This window comes from Tupaia chinensis, unplaced genomic scaffold (assembly GCF_000334495.1).
Source record: "Tupaia chinensis unplaced genomic scaffold, TupChi_1.0 Scaffold139757_1, whole genome shotgun sequence".
Taxonomy (NCBI): Eukaryota; Metazoa; Chordata; class Mammalia; order Scandentia; family Tupaiidae; genus Tupaia; species Tupaia belangeri.
In genome coordinates this window covers 2,465,016-2,488,661 of record NW_006199637.1, presented here as the reverse complement: position 1 = coordinate 2,488,661, position 23,646 = coordinate 2,465,016, and positions in this window count along the sequence as shown.

The following is a 23,646-nucleotide window of genomic DNA, read 5'->3' as shown; positions in this document are numbered from 1 at the left end:
TTCCCTATTGAAATAACTCAGAAATCATGCTACACTTTGCACCTTGACCTTCCTAGGCCACACATGTGAAAATTGGCTCCCTGCCCCTCACCACCAGAACCACCATCCCACATTCATTCTTTGTGCCAAATTCTTGGGAGAAATTGGATCTGTATAATTTTTTAATCTCATGATTTGGGGAAATGAGAAATTCTTACTACTCCTGTATCTAAGGCAGAAGAATAAATGAGATATGTTCATATTTATTATATTTACATTAAAAAAGCTAATGGCAATGCTCTTTTTTTTTTATTTTGCTAGAGAGTGCATACACTCAACAGAGAGAAAGGGGAAAAACACCCCTCAGTGGATGATGGCCACACCACAATCCCTTCTTGTCCATTTATCCATGCTGTTGGGATTTGGGGCATGCATGCACACACACTCAGCATATTTTTTAAGCCTCAGGACTAGGATTTCAACTCCGTGGTTGGCCCTGTGAGATTGTCTCTCTTGACCACTAGGCCACAGGGCCTGACCTTTTAATTAAGCACTTTTTAATTAAAATGTGATTTTAAAGTCATATTTTAGGGGGAGCATAGCTCTCCTTTTTACTGAGTAATGTTCACTGAGTAATGTATATTATAATTTTTTAAGTAATGGCCTATTCTAAGAGTTGGGGATGGATATTTGAGAGAAAAAGAAAACAAATTACTCAACAAACATTAAGCATCTATCCTTTGGAATTGAAAACAAAATAAAACAATATGAGACACTGCCCCTATTTGTGTTGTCATTTTAATACACTGCTGTAATCATAGAGGTGGGTATAAGTCCCATAAGACTAGAATCAAATAAAGATTGATTCTGTATTATTTGTTTTTTATATCCTTGTTGAGACACTATGGGCCAAAAGTAGGATGATAACTTGAAACCTTCTTGTTTCCTGCATGGAGTACTGATTCTGTATAACATTGCTTCTCTCCTGGAAAATCCAGGGTTCTCCTTTACTTCCTATTTTACATGTCTTACTTTTTTTTGCAATTTTAATATTTTGCCACCTTCCCTAGCTCCAGTTTAGTCACAGGGACTGCACAGATCCCACTTTTTCTTTCTCTGGAAATATCATATATTCACAACTGGAAGACCCTTGACAAGGTGAACTGTTAGGATGTCATTAAAACAAAACCAGGAACTTATTTGTTATAGCTACTTTTTCTGCCCTTTCTCAGCCATCTGTTTTACTATCAGTCACTTGAGGCCATTTGGTATCAGAATTGCCATGCATCCCCTGCCATATTATACCAGTTTCTCTATTAGAGCTTCCATCCTTCTTCAGGATACAGAAAGAAGTTGTTTCCAGGAATAGAAATCTTTCTCTTGAGAGGAAGAGCTAGGGAGATGAGAAGAATGTGCAGCTCCTGCCTGACATATCCGGGCACCTCGGCTGGGGGTTGAGCCCTTGGTGCATGTGACTCTCTGGCCTGCGAGATTGCCAGGTGAAGACCAGCCAAGGATCCCTCTGCCCCCTTCTCAGCCTTACCAGCTCTAATGTCTGCTGGTTGTAGGAAACATGGCTGTTCTGGTCCTTTAGCCTACTGCCATAGACCCAGCTTGATCATGACCAGTGGTCAGGTCCAACAGTTCTTATTCATTTAGAAAACCAGCACTATAAAGGACATCTTGAGACCTGTGCTCTCCTTGTAGGGGACAGACTTCTACAAGGGGCAAATGAGAACACTGATGTAAGGAATGCTTCCAGGATACCCCAGGATTTGGCTTGAGCCTTAATCTTTGTGGGCGGGAGCTGTCCAACATTTCAGCGTACTTTGCATCTGCCTACTCTGAAAGAAACGCAATGACCATCTGGCTGTTTTGACTGTTTTATTGTGTGCCATGTTTTAAGGAAATTGCCTCAACTAAGGATCCAGCCTCTCAGGTCATATGGTCTGATAACTAATGGTCAATTCTGAAGGTCATTGAATCCTGAGAAAACTGACATATTTATTTGTTCAAGCACATTTGTACCAGAAAGCCAGTGTAGTATAACTGGCTATAATCTAAAGAGATAGACTTTTCTATATCATGGTGCCTTGAAAATCAGAAAGGTAATCAGAGCTTAGTTCATGAGCATGAAATCAGAGCAAGCAGAGTTGAAGTGTTAAGAAATGATGTGTCATGGTCAAACTTGACTCAGTTTCCCCTCTCTGTTAGAGGAAACATTATCCATCCTACTGACCAGACTACCAATTCCAGCTACTTGGGTGCTGCTCTATTGGACAAGTTGGAATTGCACTAACATAGTTTTACTTTCTAGCTGTCCTTTGTGCTAGATTCTGTAATAACCATCCCATTTGTTTACAGCTGCCATCATCATGGTGTTATAGGGTTGTTTCTTTTTTTCTTTCTTTCTTTCTTTTTTTTTTTTTTCTAGTCTTACAATATTTCTTAGAAATCACACAACTTTTCCTGGTAAGTAATCCTGTAGAAACTTGTTAGCAAGGATCAGCAGACCTTTTCTGTAAGGGCTAGATAGTAACTGCTTTTACACTTTGCAGACTCTGATCGCAGGTAAAACTACTCATCTCCACTGTTACAGTATGAAAGCAGCTACTGTAAATGATGATTCCAATTAAACTTTACCAAGAAATGTGGGCTCTAGCTCATAAATTGCCAACCCCTCTTTGTTAGTCACAAACACAGAAGGGCTCTTTGTTGTCCTTTCCTGGCTTTGCAGTAGCCCTCTTTTTAGGATAAATTAACATTTATCCTAAATATTAATCTGATCCTTAAGTCTTCAAAGATGGTTTCCATTTCTCCCTAAAAGGCCAGGAGTCCTTAGAGAAATAGTTTGTTCCAAGACTGAGTCAGGGAAACTACAAGTGAACCTGAAAAGGAAAAAAAAAAAAAACATCTGGCCCTTATGGAAAAATGCCTGCTGATCCCTTCTGACAAGTTTCTACATGTTACAGACAGGACTACTTATTTATCAGAAAAAAAAAAAGTGTGATTTAGAGATATTGTAAATAAGACTAGAAAACAAACAAAAACCAAAAACAATGTGTCATGATGTAGAAACTGGTTGTTCTAGCATTTGTCAACAAATGAGATGGTTATTATGGAAAAGGATGACTAGAGTTTTTTCTCCTTATTGAAGCTATTTTTTTTAAGGCAGGGTAGTTTCTTATTTTATTTATTTATTTATTTATTTTTGAGAGGTTTTTGCTATAGGGCACATGCCCTTGCCAGAAAGACAGAGAGAGACAGAGAGACAAAAAGCGAGAAATCACCCCCCAGGGGGGATGGCCATGCCACAATCCCTTCTCCTCCATTCTCCTCTTGGGATCTTGGGCATGCACGCACATGTGCCTGGCATGAGTTTCACCCACCGGGTCCGGGACACAAACCGCAGTCGACTACATGAGAGTCCAGCAACATAGCCATTACACTAACTGCTGGTCCCAGCTTTTTATTTTATTTTTAATTGAAATTATAATTGTACATACTTATGGGGTACAGTGTGTTATTTCTATACACATATACAATCTGTAATGACCAAAGTAGGGTAATTAGCATATCAGTTACCTCAGACATTTACCATTTGTTCGTGGTGAGAATATTCAATATCCTCTCTTTTTTGAGCCAGCAGATGGTGTTAAGTTGTTGGTTAAGGTGTTGTATTCCCACATGGCCAACCATGGTTTGAGTCCCAGACCTGGTGGCTTGCTTTCTCACTTTATCTCTTTCCTCTCTCTGGTGAGCACACATGTCCTACAACAAATTAAAATAATAATAATGATAAATAAAATAAAATATTTTTTAAATCCTCTTTTAGCTATTTTGAAATGCACATTATGTCATTGTTAACTGTAATCCCCCTACTGTGCAGTGGAACATTAGAACCTCTAATAGTAACTTTGTACCTGCTGACCAACTTCTCCACACCCTCTCACCCTTCCCAGCTTCCAGAAACTACTGTTCTATCCTCTACTTCTATGAGGTCAACTTTTTTTTCTCTTTAAATTTATTTATTTTTTACATTAATTCACTATACATCATTACAGTATACAAATGAATTTTCCATCCAAAATACACTGTACAACATACATGTTATCAGCAAATAACTTATGTCTTGTATACTTTGTTTTGGTTTTGGTTTTTGTTTTGTTTTGTTTTGCCATCCTTGAATTCCCTATCCCCCCCCTCTGCCATGTCCCACCCTCCTCCCACATTGTCTCTGGCATCCATGGTTGCTTTCTATGCCTTTCCCCCCCATTTAATTGATTTGCTAATGAACTTAATTAGTCTAAGTATTTCCAATAGCAAGGGCAGCTGATATATACCTATACATGAACCCAAGTCTGACTTTAGGCATAAACCTCAGTGAGCAGAATGAACATACTGTAAAGTAGCACCTAGCTGGGGCTATGTGGCTTACTACAGACATCAAATATGCATTTTTTTTTATTTTGATAAGAACAGTTTTACTGTTTTTTTTTTCTCCTGAAACTTTTTTTTTTAAATTACTTAACATTCATTCCCTGAGCATCATCACAACATACTAAATGTGGTTTCCCATCTAGAATAAACTGCATAGTGGCTTAATCATGCATGTTATTATCAATAACATTCCATTTCTATTTTCATATATATGTATATGTATATATATGTTTTTTACCCCATGTTTGACCCTCTGCTCTTTCCCACCCTCTTATTACACTATCTCTGCTATATACAGCTGTCTTCAATTCCTTTTCCCCCAACATTTTGTTGATCACACAATATCATAAGTAATCTAACTACTTTCAATAGCAAGTTCAGCTGGTAATTTCAAGAAAAGCAGTTTTGACCTGGTAACAATATTTCCTTGAAACTTAAAGCCTAGAAACAGGTTAGTATTCTGTTCAAATAGTAGGTATTCAGACTCATGTACTTAATCTTTCTTCTGTTACTGTTGAGGTACGATCTTCCAGATTGAACTCTGGGATATAATACTCAACTCCAGACTTTGTCCCTACAATTAAGTTGCCCATTTTCTTAGTTTTTGAACTCTTATTTCTGTGTGTCTGCATTTAATTTTACTGACATAGCACTCCCTTAAGAACTTCTTGGAAATCTGGTCTGGTGCTGGTAAATTCTTTCAGGTTTTGTTTATCTGGGAATGTTTGTGTCTTTTCTTCCCAAATGAATGATAATCTTGCTGGGTACAGTATTCTAGGTTGAAATTGCTTTTACCTTAACACTTTAAATATATTTTGCCATTCTTTCCTCGCTCACATTGTTTCCAGTGAGAGATCTGCTGTTAGCCTGATGGGATGTCCTTTGTAGGTAATTTGTCGTTTTTCTCTTGCCAGTCTTAGTATCTTGTCTTTGTCTGTGGTTTTGGTCAATCTGGCTATAATGTGTCTTGGAGAAGATCTTCTTGGGTTGATTCTATTTGGGGTCCTCTGTATTTCTTGGGCCTGAATCTTTGAGTGCCTCTCTAGGTTTGGAAAGTTTTCTTGCAGGATCTCATGGAATAGATTATCAATGCCCTTATGAGTCTCTTTGCCTTCTGGGATGACTATGAGGTCAACTTTTAAGATTCCACATACAGGGACCAGCAGATAGTGTAATGGTTATGTCTCTGGACTCCCACATGGCCAACTGTGGTTTTAGTGTCAGACTTGGAGGCTTGAAACTCATGTGGGACAGGTGTGTATACATTCCCAAAATCCTGAAAGGAGAATGGAGGAGAAGAGATTGTGGCATTGTCATCCTCCCAAGTGGTGATTTCTCACTTTCTGTCTGTCTTGCTCTGTCTCTGTTTCTCACATGCGCTAGAGCAAAAAAAACTCTCAATAAAAACTTTCACATGTGAGTGAAAACTTGCAGTATTTGTGCTTCTGCCCCTGGCTTATTTCACTTAACAGAATATCTTCCAGGCTCACATGTTGATGCAAATGTCAGGATTTCATTCATTTTTATGGCTGGTGGTACTCCAGTGTGTAAATTTAACACATTTCCTTTCTTTTTACTTTTTTCTTTTAAAGTTTTTTTCCATAGGGCACAAGCTCTAGCCAAGAGGAGAGAGAGACAGTGAGAGAGAAAGTGAGAAATCACCCCTGGGGGATGACCATGCCACAGTCCCTTCTCCTCCATTCTCCTCTTGAGATTTTGGGCACACGTGCACACACACCTGGTGTGATTTTCAAACGTCCAGTCCAGAACTGGAACCACAGTCAACCATGTGGTTCATCACCTTAATCACTATGCCAACTGCTGGCCCCAACACATTTTCTTTATGCACCCATCCCTTGATGGACTCAGGTTGATTCCATGTCTTGGTTATTGTTACTAGTGCTACAGTAAACATGGGAATGCTGCTATCTCTTTGATGTACTGATTTTTTTTCTTATGGGCATATATCCAGTGGTGGGATTGCTGGATTGTTCTATTTTTAATTTTTTTTTTAGGAACTTACAGTTTTCCTTATGTCTTGTACTAGTTTATATTCCCGCCAATTGCATCTAAGATTTTTGTTTATCTTTTTTCAAATCCTCTTCAACATTTGCTAGTTTGTTTGTTTTGCCTATTTGATAATAGCCATTCTAATTGGGGTGAGATGATGTCTCATTGTGGTTTGCTTTGTATTTTCCTGATGATTGGTGATATTAAGCATTTTTTTATGTATGTGTTGGCCATTTGTATGTCTTCTTTTGAGAAATGTCTATTCAGATCTTTTACTGTTTTTTTAAAAATTTGCCAGAGTACATATGCACTCTCCAGAGAGGGAGAGGGAGAAAACAACTCTTATGGGAATTGGTTACACTGCTATACTTTTTCCTTAATTTATCCCTCCTCTTGGGATTTTGGGCACACAGACACACACATGCTTGGCATATTTTTCAAGTCTCTGGTTCTGGGATTTGAACCATCCACTTGGCCATGTGCGATCTAACTCCCTTAGCCACCAGGCTGCAACTGGGTCTTTTTTTTTTTTTTAAGAATTATTTATTTAATTTTATTTATTCATTCATTTATTTTAATATTTGATGAGAGAGAGAGAGAGAGAAAGCAAGAAAGCAAGCCACCAGATCCAGGACTCAAACTGTGGCCAGCCATGCGGGAGTGTCCAGTGCCTTACACACCAACTGCTGATCCCCAGCTGGCTCATTTTTAAAAACAGATTTTTTTGTCGCTTTGATTGATTTTTAGTTATGTTTTGGCTGTTGAGACATTTGGATTTCTTATATATTCTGGATATTAATCTTTGTCATATAGATAATTTGCTAATATTTTATCCCATTCTGTAGGTTGTCCCTTCACTCTGCTGTTTGACTTGCCATGTAGGAACTTTTTTTTTTTTTTTTTTTTTTTTTCGGTTTTTTTCGAGATATTTTTTGAGAGGTTTTTAGCTATAGGGCACATGTGCTCACCAGAAAGAGAGAGACAGAAAGACAGAAAACAGGAAATCACCCCCAGGGGGGACGGCACATCGCAATCCCTTCTCCTCCATTCTCCTCTCGGGATCTTGGGCACGCACACACATGCGCCTAGCATGAGTTTAAGCCACCAGGTCCAGGACACGAACCGTGGTCGACTACATGGGAGTCCAGCGACATAGCCATTACACTAACTGCTAGTCCCACCATGCAGGAACTTTTTAATTTCATGTAATTCGTTTGTTTTTGCTTTCAATTACATGAATTACTCCCTCCCTTTTTTTGATAGTTTCATAGTTTCAGGTCTTACTTTTAAGTTTTTCATCCATTTTAGGTGATTTGGGGAAGTAGTGAGAAATAGGTATCTACTTTCATTCTTCTACATATGGATATCCAGTTTTCCTAGCACCATTTATTGATCTTATAAGATCTTAATTTTTAAGACAGAAGTAACAAATTTCCACTTGATCATATGGATGACTGATTTTACAAATAAGTTTGCATGTTTGTATTTGCAGTGTGCTTTATCCAAAACAATAAAACAAAAGATAAAATAAATGTCAGTAAAGTCAAGCAAACAGTCACCAGGTGAGTACTGTGAAACAGGAAATAGGAAGGGTTCTTGGGCTTGAAAGACACACTCAGAGAGCTCACTGTGGAAACAAGGGAGTAAGGCTGGTGAACGATGCATGGTCACAAGGGATGTGACACAGGTATGAGGTTATAGAGGCCCCTTCTGCCCTTATTACATCACGACCAGAGGAAGCAGAAGGAGAGAAGTAGAAAAAGGAACAAGAAAAAAGAAGGGAGAATGAATTATTTTAAAACAGGTAAGAAAAAGAGTGAGGAAGAAAAGAGGTAAATTACAAAAAATAACTACCTTTTGTTACACTTTATAATGTGTAAAGTACTTTCGGATAGGTTATCTCGTTTGATTCTGCCAAGAAGCAGAAGTGATGGAAAGAAGAGATGGAAGTGAGGAAGAAGAGATGGAAAGCAAGGCCTGCAAGGAAGAGAAGAGAGGTATGCTAGGAGCTCAGAGCCATCCCTGCTGAGGCTCCCCCTGCTGGGTCGGTAGACTTCACAGGCCTGGTTAGTGGACCTTAGAAAACCAGAGAACCTGCTGGGAGTCTGAACCACCTGGTCAAAAAGCACCGGAAGCCATTCAGTGATTATTTTGGCAACTATTACAGTCTGACTACAAGTTTTCTGCCATTACTTCTCTATCCGGTTTTGGTTTTTAATGTATTCTGTTTTTTATCTTGTCACAAAAGTAGTACAAGTGTTCATTATAAGGCATTTAGACAATCCAGATAAACACAAAGAAGAAAATAGACCCTACCATCAGACAGTACTACAATTATAGTGTTAGAGCCTACCTACGGCTGTTGGTGTATTTTTGTTCTGTAATATCCTTGCTCCCAGACACACACACACTCAATATAGTATATATGTCATTCCATGTCTTTATCAGTTGGAATTCTGTTTTGATACAGGTAATAGCAAACTCTATTAAGAGTGGCTTGAACAAATCATTTTGCTCACATGACAGGTGTCTGAAGTCCAGGCTGGTAGAGCTCAAGGATGTCATCAAGGACGTTCCGGCTCACTTAGGGTGTTGTGTTATCTCATGGTCTGAAGGTGGCTCTTAACTCTAAGAGGCTAGGAAAGCAAATGTATGGTTTTTCTGGTCTCTGGTGGAGACAGGCAAGGATGGAGGGGATTGGGATAGGTGCTATCAGCCAGCCAACAGTGCCAAAGAGTCATTACATATTCTTCGAGAAATTTCTCTTTTAAGCAGCGGCATAGTTTAGATGCATTATGGTTTCTTTAACAGTTCAGTGTTGGACATTTCAGTAGTTTCCAGGTCTTCAAAATTATACATATGCTTATATCTAAAATTTTGTACATATCTGTAATTACTGATTTAGTATAAAATTTCTACAAGTGGGGGACCAGCAGTTCATGTAATGGCTATGTCGCTGGACTCCCATGTAGTCAACCACGGTTCAAACCAGACCCAGTGGCTTAAACTCACACCGGGCGCGTGCGCGTGTGTGCCCAAGATCCCAAGAGGAGAATGGAGGGGAAGGGATTGTGGCATGGCCATCCCCCCGGGAGGTGATTTCTCGCTTTCTGTCTCTCTGTCTCTTTCCATCTTTCTGGTAAGTGCACGTGCCCTATAGCAAAACAAACAAACAAACAAACAAAACAAAACAAAACAAAAAACTCTCCAAAAAAAAGGGAAAAAAATGTTTCTACAAGTGGCATTAAGATGAAAGAGTATATAAAATATAGACCTTTTTTGGTGAGGTTTTTGCCATAGGGCATGTGCACCCTCCAGAGAGAGATAATGAGAGGGAAAGTGAGAAATCACCCTCCAGATGGTTGGCCTTGCTGCATGCAGTCCCTTCTCCATTCTGTCAGGATTTGGGGCACACATGCATACACCCTCAGTGTGATTTTTTTCAAGCTGCAAAGTCCAGGACTTGAACCACAGTGACATATCCGTCATGTCATATACTGGTCTCTCTACTTAATTTATTTAGCAGTACCACAGTTCCCAGTTTCCTTCTTTATACTTATGTTGTCACCAGTCCTTATATCAAAGCATTTTGAAAATCCCATCAATATTGCATTAACAACATCTGACCTGTAACATGTAGGAGCCCAGCATCTTAACCACCATGCCAAAATATAAAAATTTTTTAATATCTTTCTTTTGGGGGGCTGGCAAGTGGCATGGTGGTTAAGGGCACTGGACTCCCACATGGCCGACCACAGTTCGAGTCCCAGACCTGGTGGCTTGTTTTCTCACTTTCTCCCTCTCTGTCCCTCTCTGGTCAAATTTAAATAAATAAATAAAGTTAAATAAAATAATTCTTTAAAAAAATCTTTCTTTTTAACCAAATTCCCCTCCAAAAGGGCTGTACTAAATCATTATTACACCAATCGTATTTAAAAGAGCCCATTTTGAGGGACCAGCAGTTCACATAATAACTATGTCACTGAACTCCCATGTAGTCAACCATGGTTCGTGTCCCAGACCTGGTGGCTTAGACTCATGCCTGGTGCATGTGCATGCGTACCCAAGATCCTGAGAGGAGAATGGAGGAGAAGGGATTGCGGAGTGACCATCCCCCTAGGGGGTGATTTCTTGTTTTCTGTCTCTCTGTCTCCCTCTGTCTTTCTGGTGAGTGCATGGGCCCTATGGCAAAAACCTCTCCAAAATAAAAAAGCCCATTTTTCTTACCCTCAACAATAGGATTTGACTTGTTTTGCCATTAAGTATTGATTTAACTTTGTATTAGTTCCAACTAGATGCTGATATGCCCATTGGCCTTTTGGAACCCAGAACAGGGAACCTGAAAGTCTTAGCCAGCCTCACCCTTCTTTGTCTCTGGAGGTGCGTCTACAGGCTGTCCTGTACACCCAGGGGGGCAGGACTGGGCCCTTGCCCTGGCATGCAGGCAGGGGACTTGTATTCCCGTAGGCATGTACCTCACTCATCTGTTCTTATTTGTAAAGTCCTTTCTGCCACTGGGAAGTCATTGCTTGTCCCACCCTAGTCTTAATTCAGGACCATTTTGCCTTGTCTCAGATTGAGATGCACCTGGCATCTGACTTCTTTTGAAACAGCTCTCCTCACAACCTCATATATCATTCTTACAGGCTATAACGCAGGTAAGGTAGCCTCAGATCTACTTCGTAATTTGTAGCAGACAAAAAGCTGAAATGACAGCATCAGTAGATTCTGGAGATACTTAATTAAGCTGCTCTTGTGACATGCTGCAATTTCTTGGAGAGGTAGTCAGAAGAGTAAATTATCCCAAGGCATCGTCATTCCAAAATACTTAGTAACTAGCAGCTGGCCACTGTAGACAGTACTTCTCATCAGACGAGGAGTCATCCATGGGTGAGAAAAGGATTCCCTGAATGGCAGACCTCTGGCCCGATTATTCTCCATATGCATAGTAGTTGTTTAAATATTCATGTATGTGGGCATATAGTCATGTGTGAACAAATGAGTGAACAAATCCAAGCAAGACTTAAGGTAAATATGGGAACATAGGACAGATTCCACTACTGAACTTTCACCTCTCTAAAGTAAGAAAAAGAAAATTCCGGAAGCCTGATTTCAGGAGGAAAACGATAACAATTCTACTTTAGTGGCCCCTTCGGGACCTTCCTATGACCTCCGGAGAGGTGCCCGCTGAAGTGTGAGAAGCACAATCTTAAGGAAACTGAGCTCTTTGTGAGCTTTCCTACTAGGATGTGGCTTTATGCTTCTCTGTCATTTGTCACCACCACCAGAGAATTGAAAGGAAGAGAAATGAAAATGTCTGAAGCATCTGTTGAATCCTGCTCAAGCCAGGATTGGACAACCTGGCCCATCCCTGCTGTCAGACTTGTAGCTCATGGCTTATACCCACTCCCTCATGTTTCCCACTGTAGGACGCCACCTCGTTGTGATACCCACAGAATCAATCTCACACACTCTACTTACTTTATTTATTTATTTTTGAGAAAGAGTTTTGCTATTGGGCACGTGCACTCACCAGAACGAGAGAGAGACAGAAAGCAATAAATCACCCCCCAGGGGGCATGGCCATGCTGTAATCCCTTCCCTTCCATTCTCCTCTCAGGATTTTGGTCATGCACACACATGTGCCCAGTGTGAGTTTTCAGCCTCCAGGTCTGAGGCTCGAACCACGGTCGACTACGTGGGAGTCTAGTGACCTAACCATTACACTATCTGCTGGCCCCTCTACTTAATTTATTTAGCAATATCATAGTCCCCAGTTTCCTTCTCCATACCTATGTTGTCAAAAGGTCTTATGTCAAAGCATTTTGAAAATCCACTCAATAATGCTTTAACAGCAGTTGATCTATAATTACCACTCCCCTGAATTGACTAAAGTTAGGTTCTGTGTGTGTTTTCTCTTGTATTTAGGTTAGTATTTTTTTTTTTTTGAGAGGTTTTTCACTATAGGGCGTGTGCACTCGCCAGACAGACAGAGAGAGACAGAGAGACAGCGAGAAATCACCCCCCAGGGGGGATGGCCACGCTACAATCCCTTCTCCTCCATTCTCCTCTCGGGATCTTGGGCATGCACGCACATGCGCCCAGCGTGAGGTGTTTTGTTTTTTTTTTTAATTTTATTTATTCATTCATTCATTTTAATTTGACCAGTGAGAGATGCAAAGAGAGAAGAGAAGGAAGGTGAGAGAGCATGCCACCTGGTCTGGGACTCAAACCTCGGTTGGCCATGTGGGAATGTCCAGCACCATAACCACCACGTCACCTGCTGGTCCCAACCCAGTGTGAGTTTTAAGCCACCGGGTCTGGAATGTGAACCATGGTCAACTACATGGGAGTCCAGTGACATAGCCATTACTCTAACTGCTGGTCCCGTACTTACATGTTTGTTAGCTATTTATTCTTCTAGGAGTGTCTTTCAGAGTGTCTGTGCCAGTGAGCTGTTAGTACAGTGAAGTACAAAAGTCTTGTTTTAGGGTAAGACACTCAGGACTGGTGAGGGCGCTTTGCCCAGGAGCCAGAAGATTGTGAGAGACAGGGCTGGAGCTGGATTCTCTGAGTCTTTTCCACATACCTTGCAACCTATCCACATAGCTAACTGTGCCAGAGTATTTCTTAGGAAATATATCATAAAGCTACCTGTTTTGGTAGTGCAATTGAAGTTTTCTTTCTGAACACTATGCCCCTACTTTCAGCAGAATCTTGGAAAATTCTAAGACCTTTTCCCTGTCTGAAGCGCTTTTTCCACCCACCCCCATTTTCTAGGCAAAGTAGGAGAGGGGAGTATCCCAGATAATGTCTAGCTTTGTCTCAATTTCCTGCGAATGTGCATTTTCCATTGTTACCAAACTTCTACTTTTGCCATCTCCAAATACATTGATTTCAGTATAATTGTTGAGTATGCAACAGTCTGTTGCCTTATTTTAATAATTATCTTAGGTGTATCTTCAAAACCTTCAAATAATTTTAAATTTCCTAGTATCTCATGCTTAGAATATGTTACATGGACTATCAAGGATTTAGTTTAAAAAAAAAATTAGAAAGTAAATGCCGCAGATATGTCTGTGGTCAATACAGGTTTATCCGAAGATCCTATTAGTAGATCTTTAGCATAAGGTGTGTATGGTGAGAATTCATCATCAGGCTTTCCAGATGTTTGTTAGACATGACCACACAGGTGACTCGTGGCCCCTCAAGTAAATATATGAGTAATAAGCATGGAAATTCATCCTCCCTCACAAGTAATAGAGTAAATATTATTTAAAAGAACAAAAACATTTTAATTAAATAAGCACATAAAAAATAATAACAATGTTTGTGTGAGTTATAATGAGCACTCATAAAATGAAGAAAATGAAAGGCACAGCTTTTTTGGGAAGCTGTCAGGCCTTTAAAAAGGCCTCTGACTCAGCAAGTCCTTGCCAAAGGAGGTAGTCCTGTAGTTAGACTATAATCGAATGGTGAAAGATACTAATCCAGGACTATTTAAGTACCAAAGATGTCCAACAACTGTAAAATGATTTTATAATCGCATGGACTATTATGGCCCATTAAACATGATGTTTCCTAACATCCTTCACCATTATTTCATGTGTACACAGTGTAGTATTGAGCAAGCCCCTGGACTTCACTTCATATCCAGTGTGCTCCTCCTGCAGTTTTCTCCATTCTTCCAGTGGCTTGGGCCAGAAACCTTAGGGTCATCCTTCCCCATCTCTTTCACATCCCACGGTCAGTATTCTGCAGCAAATCCTGTCAGTGCCACATTCAGTAGGATGTGCCCTACTTTCTAGGCCTCTTGTAAACCATGAACTAAAAGACCAGAGGAGAAAAGAAAGCAAGCTTGAATTCCCCTTGAGTGGTTAGAGCTTTCATGCCAAAATCAAGACAGCTTTTTTTCCTGAAATTATCTAACCATCTTTTTCCTAAATCACAAGCCAATGACCCTTATTGAGAATGCAGTATTTAAAATTAGGGTAGCAGAATTCAAAGTATGATTGCAGTGAATAGAAATATGTGAGAGAAAAAGTCATAGAATTTCATTGGTGGTAAGCCTACTTGCTGGGATGTTGTGTATGATGTGAGCTGATGTGAGCAACAAACATTGTGAAACATGAAAGACCATCGATTTTGTTTTTTCTTTTTTTGGAGAGGCTTTTGCTATAGGGCACATGTGCTTACCAGAAAGACAGAGAGAGAGAGACAGAAAGCGAGAAATCACCCCCCAGGGGGATGGCCACGCCACAATCCCTTCTCCTCTTGGGATCTTGGGCAAGCACACACACGCATCCAGCATGAGTTTAAGCTACTGGGTCCGGGACTCGAACCGCAGTTGACTACATGGGAGTCCAGCAACATAGCCATTACGCCAACTGTTGGTCCTCACCATCAAATTTTAAAGGAAACTAAAACCTAGTATACAAAAGCCTTCACTAGCTTAGCCACTGTGACTATTGAAAAGGTGATAGGGGTGCGGGGAGCAGGTGGTGTGTCAGTTAAGGTGCTAGTCTCTCATGTGGCTGACTGCAATTCAAGTTCTGAACCTAGGGGCTTGCTTTACCACTTTCCCTGTCTCTCTCTGTGCAAATTAAAAAATAATAGTAACAAATAGAATTAAACAAATAAGTAATTATTTTTTATTTTATTTGTTAAAAGAATTATTTAACTTTATTTTAATTTGACTAGAGAGGGACAGAGTGAGAGAGAGAGAGTAAGAAAAAGTGAGAAAGCAAGCTACCAGGTCTGGGACTCGAAGGACTGTTAGCCATGTAGGAATCCAGCACCTTTAGCCACCATACCACCTACAATCCCCAGTAATTCTTTAAAAAAAAAAAAAGTGAGTAGGCTTTGCCACTGAAGCGAGACTTAGTAGACTATCAGTGTTTGACAATTTGCATTATCAGGGAGGAAATATAATTTCCTCTCAACTGCCATAAATTTTAGTTGGGGGACTAGCAGGTAGCATGGTGGTTAAGGTGCTGAACTCCCCCATGGCCGATTGCAGTTCGAGTCCCAGATCTGGCAGTTTGCTTTTTCACTTTCCCTTTTTCTCTCTCTCTCTCGTGAGTGCATGTGCCCTATAGTAAAATTAGAAATAATAATAATAAATAAAATTAAATAATTCTTTTAAAAAATAAGTTTGTAGTTGGGACAGACACTTGTAAGAAAAGACAGACTGGGCCAGCCGGTGGTATAGTGGTTAAGGGTGCTGGACTCCCACATGGCCTGACCGTGGTTCAAGACCCAGACCTGTCAACTTGCTTTCTCACTTTCTCTCTCTCTCTCTCTGTCTCTCTGTCCCTCTCTGGTCAAATTAAAATAAATAAATAAAGTTAAATAAAATAATTCTTAAAAAGAAAAGAAATAGAAAAGACAGATTAACAGAAGAAAAGCAAATTAGTTCACACGTGCAGTATACACCATGTTGGTGAAACCTAACTCAAGGCGTGGCTTAGAACTCAGGTGTGTATAACATCCTCAACAGAGAGCAGTAAATTTGTAGAGAAATGACAGGACAAAGGAAAGCAATTTCAGGCTTCCGAAGGCAGAAAACATGGGGAGATAAATACATGGGAAGAAATGAGGGGGTGAGGTGTGTTTGCAGAGTCCTTTGGTGCTGTTTTTGGACTGATAAGAGCTGTCTCCAAAAGGAGAATTTCTATCCTGTCTTTTGGCAGAAAAACAGGAGAATTTGAGTTTTTCCTCTCTGCCACTTCTTAATTGCCTGTAGCTCAAAAATATTTTTTATGTCAAAGAAGCAGATTTGGGGGTGACATTCTGGTTTCCCTCACTGGGAAGCCGAGTCCTAACACCCAAGGTTTCTCTATGTCTTGCAGGTACAAATAGGCAGAAAATGTTATGTTAATTAGGCAAACCCAGAATAGGAGGTCATTGAAGGGCTGATCTAACTCACAAAAGCCCTCTGTGTAGATTCCCAAGGAAGAAGTTAAGTTATGCATGATTACTTCCGAAATGTTAGAAATCTACTACCCACAGTAGCCAGGATTCTTAATTGTCTCTTAGGAATAATTGGCAAAGTTTTGAATGGACAATACTTCTTGGGATAAATCTTGTCCTGCTTAATGAACTTTATTTTGACAAAATAGTAACTTCTCTCTGAAAACCGTATGTCCTTTCTGAAAGAAAACAATAGGTGGCCAGGAAGTGGTTTAGTGGTTAAGGCACTGGACTCCCACATGGTTGACTGCGGTTCAAGTCCCAGATCTGCTGGCTTGAAAGTGACATCAGACGTGTGTGTGTGTGTGTGTGTGTGTGTGTGTGTGTGTGTCTAAAATCCTGACAGGAGAATGGAGAAGGAATTGTGGCGTGGTCATCTCCCCTGGGAGTGATTTCTCACTTTCAGTCTCACCGTCTCCCTCTGTCTCTCTCCAGCAACAACACGTGCCTTTGACCAAAAAAAAAAAAAAAGAACGAAACAATAGATGACTATAGTCATGCTTAGAGATGACTTCATCTTTAGAACACAACAAAAGGTCATCTATGTATCACATTAGAATAACAGGGAAATGTAAGATCTTTGAAGTTGTGGTCAAGAACTTAGAAGCCTCAGTAAATAGAAGCCTCAGTAAATCTTTAGGGCTTAATTAGGTATACTGTTGATTTTCCCATGGAAATACAAATAAATACTGACTTTTTATCTAAAGAAATTCAAGGACTATCCCCATAGTGCAGTGGTTAAGGGAGCCAGATTCCACATGGACAACTGTGGTTCAAATCCCTGCTCCAGTGGCTTGAAAAACACACAGGGGAGGTGCACATGTATGCCCCAAATCCCAGCAAGAAGAAAGAGAAAGGATTGTAGTATGACTACGTCCTACTGGGAGATGCTTTCTCCCCCTTTTCTCTCTGACATTCTTTCTCTGACAAGTGTGTGTGTCCTCTGGCAAGAATGAAAGAAAAGAAGAGAAGAGAAGGGAAGGGAAGGGAAGGGAAGGGAAGGGAAGGGAAAAAAGAAAAGAAAAGAAAAGGAAAAGAAAAGAAAAGAAAAGAAAAGAAAAGAAAAGAAAAGAAAAGAAAAGAAAAGAAAAGAAAAGAAACGAAACGAAACTGGGACCAGCAGTTGGCGTAATGGCTATGTCACTGGACTCCCATGTAGTTAACTGAGGTTCAAATCCCAGACCTGGTGGCTTAAACTCAAGCCAGGCGCATGTGCCTGCATGCCCAAGATCCTGAGAGGAGCATGGAGGAGAAGGGATTGCAGCGTGGCCATCCCCCCCGGGGGGTGATTTCTCGCTTTCTGTCTCTCTGTCTCTTTTTGGCGCATGCACACGCCCTATAGCAATAACCTCTCAAAAAAATTTTTTTAAAAAAAGAAACAAACAAGAAAGAAAGCAGAACATATACCTACAGCTGTAAGTTATGCAACCTCAGGACCAGCAGGTGGCATGGTGGTTAAGAGCACTGGACTCCCACATGGCCAACTGCGGTTTAAGTCCTGGACCTGGTGGTTTGCTTTCTCACTTTCCCTCTCTCTCTCTGTCCTTCTCTGGTCAAATTAAAATAAGTAGATAAATAAATAAAGTTAAATAGAACAATCCTTTTTAAAAAATGTAACCTTAAGAGGCACTGGAGCTGATGTATGTGGTTTTAGTTAGGCAGTGATTAGTCTTTCTATGACTCCAACATCCTGAGCAAATTTGTGTTCTTTCCCAAAGTTTTTTGACTAGGGGGGTAGAGATATTACAAGGACTAGTTTAAGCTATGATTAATCTTTTTTATATTATACATTTGACTATTTTCTTTAACTCTGGCTTACAAAACTATTGTACAAGTTTGGGTAGAAATTTAAGAGAAGGGCTGGCAGGTAGAGTGGTGGTTAAGGTGCTGGCCTCCCACATGGCTGACTATGGTTCAAGTTCCAGCTCTGGTGGCTTGCTTTCTTGCTTTTCCCTTTTTCTCTCTCTCTCATCGCATTAAAAATAATAATAAAATTAAAATAATTATGTTTTTTACAAAGAAATTTAAAAGATGGGTCATTCTGAACCTTGATGGACTTAGCTGCAATAATCCTGCAAACCAGATATTTGAATCTTTGTTCTCTTGTTCTTATTTTTTAAAGAATTTTTTAATTTAACTTTATTTATTTATTTAAATTTGACCAGAGAGGGACAGAGTAAGGGAGGGAGAGCGAACGTGAGAAAGCAAGCCACTGGGTCCAGGACTCAAGCCACAGTCGGCCATGTGGGAGTCCAGTGCCCTTAACCACTACGCCACCTGCCAACACTCCCCTGATGTTCTAAAGTGTCTCTCAATCAATTGTGTCCTTATGGAAGTTTCCTCAAACTGGCTACTGTAATTTTAATTATCTTCAGTGAAATTCTGCCATCTATAACGATGTTGGGAAAGTCATGACATATTTTCCTGACAACCCAATAGAAAGATAAGTTGACAAGTGTGGGTTACAGTATAAATACATACAAGAAGTAGTTGTCTGTCTTGAAGGGGTAGATACTTAGGTTTAGATAAAGATAGTTGTTAGTTCTGGAAATAGTGCGTCCAAAGAATTGCTTTTTATTTTTATTTTTTGAGTTGCTTTTTCACCTCACGTTTAACCCTCCTCCTCCAACCATATGCTTGGCCTTTCCAACTACAAACCCCAACAAGATCTGTAGTTCCCAGAGGACAGAAAGCTGGAGAACAGATCTCGCCCAGTGCCAAACTCTCATGCACAAAGCAAGGGAAGACTGAGGAAGTTCTCATAGGGTTTATTTGTAATTACCCCGAACTGGAAAGAACTCAGACGCCTTTCAGTGGTAAATGGATAAACTGTGGTACAGTTTGGAATACTATTCAGAAATGAAGAGGAAAGATTAATCCATAGAACTTGGGAAGTCAAAGGTTTTATGCTGAGAAGAAAAATAAAAAGCCAACCTCAAGTTACTATGTGATTCCATTTATGTAACATTCGCAAAATGACAAAATTATAAATTGATGAGGAACAGGGACCAACATTTGGCACAATGATTGTGTCGCTGGACTCCCATGTAGTCGACCTCAATTCGAGTCCCAGACCCAGTGGCTTAAACTCATGCCAAGCGCGTGTGTGTGCGTGCCCAAGATCCCAAGGGAAGAATAGAGGAGAAGGGATTGTGGCGTGGCCATCCCCCCTGGGAGATGATTTCTCACTTTCTGTTTCTCTGTCTCTCTCTGTCTTTCTGGTGCGTGCACATGCCCTATAGCAAAAACCTCTCCAAAAAAAAAAAAATTGATGAGGAACAGATCTGTGGTTGCCAGGGGTTAGAGTTGAGGGAAGGGCACAGCTATCCAGGGGTAACATGAGGGAGTTCTTTGAGGTTATAGAATAGTTTTGCATTCTTCTAGGGTGGTGACTATATGGGATAAAATTTCATAGACTACACAAACATACTAAAGAGTGTATATAAAAACTGATGAAATCTAAGCATGGTCTCTAGTTTAGTTAATAATGTACCAATGTGAACTTCCTGGTTTTAATCATTGTTATGTAAGATGTTATGAGAGGAAACTAGATGGGGATACATGGGAATGGAATTCTTTGGTCTGTTTTACAACTATGAGCCTAAAATTATTTTAAAATAAAAGTTTACAGGGGCCAGCTCCATGGAGCAGTGATAATGCACTACTCAAGAGAAACCACATTTTTGGGGGAACGGCAGGTGGCATGGTGGTTAAGGTGCTGGACTCCCACATGACTAACTATAGTTCAAATCTCAGACCTGGTGGTGCTCTCTCTCTCTCTCTCATCCAATTTTTAAAAAGGAGTAAAATTCACAATTTAAAAAAAAAAAAAGAAAAGAGAGTGAGAGAGAAACTAGATCCTACATAGTGACTGTGGTTTGAATCCCCAGCCCAGTCAGCCCCCAAATACTCCAGGCACGTAGGCGTGTGCCCAAGATCTGACAGGCTGGAAGGAGATCATGGCATGGCCAGACTTACGAAGGGTGCCCATATCTCTCTTTCTTTCACTCTCAGGTGCTGGAATATGCGATCTGTCATGAACAAAGAAAACAAAATTTTAAGCTTACAGAAATTGGAGAGGTACTAATTTCTGCTTGAGAATCTTTTCAGTGTTTACTAGAATATATAAAATAACACCACTGAAGAATTACAAATTGAATACAGTTTCTAAATACTGTAATTTCATTTGTTGTACTTTTTTGAAAGAATTATTTAATTTTATTTATTCATTCATTTACTTTAATTTGATGAGAGAGAGAGAGAGAGAGAGAGAGAGAGAGAGAGAGAGAGAGAGAGAGAGAGAGAGAGAGAGAGAGAGAGAGAGAGAGAGAGAGAGAGAGAGAGAGAGAGAGAGAGAGAGAGAGAGAGAGAGAGAGAGAGAGAGAGAGAAAGAAAGAAAGAGGTGAGAAAGCAAGCCACCAGGTCAGGGACTTGAACCATGGTCAGCCATGTGGAAGTGTCCAGCACTTTTACCACCATGCCACCTGCTGGTCCCTGATTTGGAAATTACTCTATTATATAGTATTATTACCAACATTTTGCATTGTTACAAATATATTGTGTATACAAAAAATAAATCCTCTTGGGACCAGCAGAAGGCATAGTCAAAACTCATGCTCGGCCCGTGAGCATGCATGCCCAAGATCCCAAGAGGTGAATGTAGAACAAGGGATGGCAGCATGGCCGTACCCCCTGGGGGGTGATTTCTTGCTTTCTATCTCTCTGTCTCTCTCTATGTCTCCGGCAAGCACACACACCCTATAGTAAAAATCTCTCCCCCCACCCCCGAAAAAAAAAAGAAAAAGAAATCCTCTGGTGAGTTTCTCCTCAAGGTAACTCCGTAACTATAGACTACAGAACTCCTGGTCTGTTGTATATATATGTTTTTTAAGTTCATTTCTTCCATGAGTAAGAGAGACAGAGAGAGAAACAGGGAGACTCAGGCCAGCTAGGTGGCGTGGTGGTTAAGGTGGCTGGATCCCACAAGGCCAACTGTGTGGTTCAAGTCCCAGACCCAGCAGCTTGAAAAACACACCAGCACATGCGCATGCATGCCCAAAATCTCTAGAGGAGAATGGAGAAGGGATAGTGGTGTGTCCATTCCTCTGGGGGTGATTTCTCAATTTCTGCCTTTCTCTCCCTTTCTCTCTCTCCAGTGAGTGTACATGCCCTATAGCAAATTAAAACAAAAACAAAAAAATAGGGAGACAGTTTCCCACAAAGTCTTCACCCAAGATCCACTCCCAGCTCCATATTGTGTACATGTGTACAGTGTGTGCCTGGCCCATGTACCAAGCAAGAGCTCCAGCCTTGAACCTGGAACCTCTCCCTGTGGGTCAACCCTTCAGAACATTGCACTTTAGTGCTGGGCCACTATCCAACCCCATCTTCTGTCTACCTTTTAAAAAAAAAAAAAAGAATTATTTAACTTTTTTAAAGAATTATTTTATTTTACTTTATTTATTTATTTATTTTAATGTGACCAGAGAGAATCAGAGTAAGAGAGAGATAGAGAGGGAACGTGAGAAAATAAGCCACTAGGTCTGAGACTCAAACCTTGGTTGGCCATGTGGGAGTGGGAGTGCAGCACCCTTAACCACCATACTACCTGCCAGCCCCAAGAATTATTTAATTTATTTTTATTTTTTAATTTGACCAGAGAGAGACAAACTGAGAAAGCAAGTCACCAGGTCCGGGATTCAAACTGAGGTCAGCTATGTGAGAATCCAGCGCCTTAACCACGCCACCTACCAGCCCACTGCCTGTCTTTTTAACCACCTCTCCTTCTGCCCCAATGTGCTACTGATGAACCAATCCAGTCCTTTCCCTCCTGTCTATACTTTCTCCTTTCTTCTTGATTCTTCTTTGCTCAATAAGCTTCTCCTTCAAGACCCAGTTCAAAGTATGCTTCCTCTATGAAGCTTTCCCTGACCCAGGAAGCAGGTTTGTCCCAACGGCGTGCTCTTCCTGTACCTGGGGCTAGAGTGTGACTTGTTTGTCCTTTCTATGTTCACCTGTCCTGCTCCTGTTGTGGCTTGTGAATTCCTCCAGGGCCCAGACTGGGTTCCTTGCCTTCCTGTAGGCTCCACACCTGGCACACAGCCTTGGGCACCTGGAGCACACACTCCAAATGTGATAAGTGAGTGAATATGAGGCTCTGCAAAGTCCTTAGGAACCAGCATTGTCTGTTCTTTCCTGCTGGGATACAGTAATTTTAAACAAAACTAAAGATTAAAGGAGGTAGCAGCAGTTAGCGTAATGGCTATGTTGCTGAACTCCCATGTAGTCGTCTGCGGTTCAAGTCCCTGAGCCCCGGCTCACGCCAGGCGTGTGTGCAGGCGTGCCCATGATCCCAAGAGAACAATGGAGGAGAATGGATTGTGGCGTAGCCATCCCCACGGTGGGGTGGGGGTAATTTCTCGCTTTCTGTCTCCATCTCTGTCTTTCTGGTGAGCACACGTGCCCTATAGCAAAAACCTCTACAAAAAAAAGACTTTGTTGCATTAAAACTTTTCCCACCCTTTCCTTTCACTCATGACATAACGTTTTCCAGCTTGACAAATATCAGAAGGTTGCAGTCATGAGTTCTCTTGGACAAAGAAGATAGAGAATCTTGGGGTAGGATGTGGATTCTGAAGGACGAGTGGACTGTTAGATAAAGAGCACAAGCATCTGTTTCTCTATATTTTTATAATTATTTATTTAATTTTATTTATTATTATTATTATTTTCATGTGACCAGAAAGAGACACAGAGAGAGACGGAAAGAGAGAAAGCAAGCTGCCAAGTCCAGGACTTGAACCATGGTTTGCCATGTGGGAGTCTAGGGCCTTAACACCATACCACCTGCTGGCCCCTGCACTTTGTTTTAATTTTTTTTAAATCAAGATGTTCTCCACCCTGCAGGCAGTCGCTCATTCGTCCACCTGAAGAGCTGCAGCCTATGTAAATGGCCTTGCTGACAACCTCCCCCGCATCCTCTTGGGAAAATGATACTCAACAATTGTCTGTGCATCTAGCTTTTGTCCTCACACTTACACACAGTGACTCAGAGCTTCATCATTTCTTATTGCACAATCTAATAATCATTTCCCGGTCTAAGGTCTGGTGGCTCAATAAACAGGACAGACGACCTCCTCTTTGACACCAGGCCCTCCCTTGGCTCCCGAGACATCACCTTCCTCTCCCGTCTCCTCTCTTTTTATTGTGTCCCCTGACATTCCTGCAAGATTTAGTCATTGGGCT